The sequence below is a fragment of the Etheostoma cragini genome, chromosome 10 (assembly GCF_013103735.1).
Source record: "Etheostoma cragini isolate CJK2018 chromosome 10, CSU_Ecrag_1.0, whole genome shotgun sequence".
Classification (NCBI taxonomy): domain Eukaryota; kingdom Metazoa; phylum Chordata; class Actinopteri; order Perciformes; family Percidae; genus Etheostoma; species Etheostoma cragini.
The window spans coordinates 4503328-4508158 of NC_048416.1; positions in this window are offsets into that span (position 1 = coordinate 4503328).

Genomic DNA, 4831 nt, shown 5'->3' on the forward strand with positions numbered 1-4831 from the left:
ACTGTGTACATGTCTTGACCTGGTTAATTGAGTAGCGATGGAACAAACATGCTCCTATTTATTTGAGTTAATTCGGGTAGAGGGAGGGGACAGAGGAACGGAATCTCAGGCTTTCAGTGGTCCATCCAAGCATCTTAACTTGTGTAATAGCGAAGTGAGTGCATTCAGCAGTTCATTCTGCACATTTGACGTAAATGCCCTGCTTTAATAATAAGGAATAGGGAAGTCTGGGCTTGACATGCATCCCAGCGCTGCTGTTTTTACAGTCCAGTCTCCTTGTTTCCCAGTTGACTTTAATGCACAGATAGGTCTCTTATTTGTTTTTTCTCATAATGTCCATCTCTCCATTCTTCGGCTCAGTAGCCACTAGCCTTCCCCCTGTTGTCTTCAAGATAAAAAATATTTTTTTGACATATTTTAAAAGTAAATATATTACGCACAGAATCAGGAATGTTGGCTGCAAATTGAAGGTATTTTGTGTTTGTTGTCTGTTTTAAAAGGAATTATTGGAGTACGCTCATTTGTTTCAGTATTATTTAGCAAAATGTACCATGTAGGAGTACCAGAATATGAAATGTTTAGAATGTCTCCTGAGAGTCCTCAGTTATGAATTACGATGAGTGTGTCAGTAAGCTACTTTGTGTCAGCAGCTAGCAGCCTAAAGCACAGCTCTCCTCCCTCGGCTTGCGCAAATCCCAGCGGGAACAGCTCGGAAACGTTCCTGAAGCAAAAACAAATAGGACAAATACCAAACCACTAGAGAGACGTACACTGGACCGCACATTACTATCATGGTGAATTTTATTTAAGAGTCTCATTGAATCGAAGGGGTTTTGGTCTTACTTGATGGCGGGTGTGGAATAGGCATTGCTTTACCAAAATGTTCCTCCTGTGTGCCTTTTTATGATCCCAGACCTTGCGTCACATACTGAAAGGTTGCTTCTGTTTCTATGTGGTTCCACTTCGTGCTAGTTTTGAATGCCAAGGCTACAATACACATACCATATTTAAGCAATGGAAGCTAATCATTTTGTTAACAGCCTTTACAAACACCAGTCTTTTTATTTTATTTACACCATGCATTTGTCTCTGTGAGCCTGTATTTTTTTTTATTTTTTTTTTTTAATCTCCTGCAATTTTGTCATATTGGCCACATCCTCTTATTGGGATTTCCCCAATCCTGTAGTTGTAGTGAACGAATCAGACGCTGGCAATTGTTTGTAAAACTTAATCGTGCCTATTTACTATACTCTAAGTGTTGCTTGGGATTTAAACATGATGATCCATATTAGACCTTAACACCAGAGCAAATGGATTGAATGAAATAATATGTTTAATATGTTTTCAAACTCAAGACATCTACTTAAACAATCAAATATTCTGACCCCTCTGTAGTTTACATTTCCTCCAAAGGCTGACCCTGTTATTAGAAAGAGGCGTAGCAAGGAAAACAAGTGCACTTAGAAGTGAAGTCCATTTCTGCGTTGTGTGTTAGAAGGACGTCCCTGCAACCAAAAGTCAACAGTGAAAGTTGCTGTCGATGTGGTGTAATCATGTTAAATAGAAAAGTGGTCTATCATGCAGTTCCAGCCGGCTTTTGCTTTATGTGAATCACAGCCGCTGAATCATTGTTCAGCCAGATGTAAGGTGTGTCTCAGCACCATAAAGGATAATATTGCCATTTACTTCAAAGAATATAAAAAAAAAAGGTAATTGCTCCGCTGCTCGACATGTCTCCACTGCTTAGTCTCTGTACATTATGAACTACAAGTCAATCAACATGTAAATCTCAATAAAGAATGTTTTTGTATTTATTCTGAGGAGTTTAATAACTTGCTTTATGACCAGTGGTGGAATGGAACTAAGTACATATACTCCAATACTGTACTTAAGTACTAAATGTTGAGGTACTTGTACTTTACTTGAGTCTTTTCTTTCATTCCACTTACTACTTCTACTCTGCTGTATTTCAGAGAGAAATAATTTACTTGTAACTCCTCCACATTAATCTCACAGCTTTAGTTACTTTACAGATTAAGGTATTTGCACATAGATCTCATGCAGTTTATGAAATATAATGTTTTGTTGACTTAAACCCAACAATATACGGCCCTACAGTTACAGCTGAAATCATTATACAAACACTGTTTCTCAGTTTCTAAAATCTGAGCAATTTTTGGCATAGAATACTTTTAATACTTTAGGTACATTTTCCTGATAATACTTTTACTAAAGTAACATTGTCACTGCATGGCTTTTACTTGTAACAGAGTATTTGTTCAGTGCTGTATTAGTACTTCTCCCACCACTGTTTATGACATGTAGAAAGATTGCTAACAGTTTATCTTGTGCACACATAAAGCTCAGAGTCCACTTTATGGCTTATGAGAGACTGAGGACTCGTGAATCTGTTGCTGTTACTGTCCAGTAAAATGTTGAGGACACAAACCGGGTTGAAGCTCAGGTTTGACATAAGAAATAAAGGCTTGGGGCTGAGGCGAGTTAGCACATGTAATGACTGCACACGGATATTACGGGGTGTGCATGATGAGTGGAAAAGATTTCTCTAGTACGTGTGGTTTAGCTTTTGTCAGAGCAGATGTCTCCGTGTTTCACACATTTACACCCAGCTCACTCCGTTTAATCGGAGCACTAACTGCTCTTTCAGTTTCAGTTGCTGTTCTCGGTTCCCACTCCACTTCCTGTTTGCATCTGAGGCCCTCGGTGCATGGCTGGCCAGTTGCCCTGACAACTGCCAACCTTATGCCATTAGTCATAGTAAACAGTGTGTCTTTTGTATGGTATAGCTGCTAAATTTTTCTGTCTTAATCTTTTGGATCACAAACAGTAAGAGTCATATCAAAAAGTTCCTTCTCTGCTTTCTATTCCCTCTAACACGAGTTCTTCAAATGTTGGAAGATAAAGATAGCAATAGCTACTTTAATCCTAAAGTGTTTTTTAAAATGAATCATTTATTTTGATACCATGCTCAGCAAAACCAAATCAAACGGCCTGCTGTCCCTGTCAGGTGAAAACACCAATTTACACACCATATTAACAAAAAAAACAGTCATAGAGTTAGAATTAGAATTTAGTTATAGTCATAATCATGGTTTAAATTAGGTGTCTTTTTTTCTTTCTAACAGTCAACTTTCAGAAAAGATGTAACCGTTTATAATGAGCCAACAAAGGAAGGTGAAGTGTTCTAGAGTAATGTTACACTCCCGCCATCTAGTGTTCACAAACGTAACTGCGGCTTTATTTGTGTTTTTATGCTTCACCCTTTTTTTTTTAAATACTGAAGTCCCTGCAGGAGAACTCTAAAAAATATTATAGTAATGCCAGATGACGAACAGTGGACAAAAAGTAATTTAGTTTATTTTTAACATGTACAAGTATATGAAGTCACTTAGTGACAGCGGCCACAGTTTCACAGTTTGTTGTGTCTTATATCAAGTTGAGCTTGCTGGTTGGAAGGTTGTGGCAATTAAATTCTTGAATTTTATATGTATATATACCTATTAGCATAAATTGTATGTTTTGATATGTATATATTCTTAATGCTCACTAATATATATATTCTTTTCTGCTTCAGGCTGCAGCAAAACATACTCAAGAATAGGACTAGATTAAGCGACATGTTTAAATTTCTGTTGAACTTGTTTTACTCGTTTAATGTTACCACATTTCAGCTTTGATTACCATTGCTAAGAGAACACCTTTGTCCGTGTAGCCTAATACAGAACAGGTAGCTGAGTGGTAAAAGTGCCACTGAACAATTACCATTTACAATCAACAGACTGTTCATACGAGATCACGACAGATCAAGAAAAGTGTTACCTCCGTTCTCTGTCTGCGACATTGTCACAGTCACACCCGATTAAGGAAGCATCAAGATGCCAAAGTGCGCCACCGAAAAATGGAATTCACTGAGGAAGGAGGGAGTGACAGCTTCAGATTTCCAGGAGGTGAGCCATGTTAGAAGTACAAGCACAGCAGTCTATGCAGTCCTTCAATCTTAAATCTAAAAAATGCACAAGCAGTGTATTATGCTCCCTGACAGAGAGATGTGATTTGTTTTTCTTTAACACATACGTTTTAAATTATCTCTCTATGCAAAGTTACTGCACAAACACACGAATCCTTACATTTTTGTACAGTCATTTTGAAATTTAGTCTTATTTACAACATTCATTGTAATATAAATTTTCACATACACAAAATTTAACATAACAAATTATAACATTAAATGTACATGAATTTTATAACATATTTCAAAGTCGTGTGATGAAATTGGGACGAATCTGAGTGTGCGATAATAACCCGTCTTTGTTGTTCTCTTACACAGAAAGGTAGGTGTGTGGACCTTGCCGGGCACACTGTCTTCTACAAGGAAACCCTTGTCAACCATTATGGCCATGGATGGGTTTAAGAGAGCCACAATGCCCAACACCTTAGGAATCTCTTTATTGCTGATGGAGCCTTCATAGAGAGACGACACTAAGGTTACTGCGCCAAGAGGGGCCACCCCAATTAATCTTTTAAATGTACAGTGTGATTTATAGGTCGAGAACACCTCACTCTGGAGGAGAAGAGAACTTGGTGTTTGTATTTCGGTACAGTCCAAAACAATTTGTGTGTCAGAGTAACCCTGAAAACCTCCGGCATGTGAGATTTGACAGTCTCGTTATACAGCCAAATACCCACAGCCCCTAGTACAGTCTACAGGAAGCTATCTAATGTATTTACACTTGACTGGATTTGGAATCTGTGGGCCAGATCCTTCTGCATCAGACCAAATCACAAGTAATTCATGAAAAATCCGTCAATG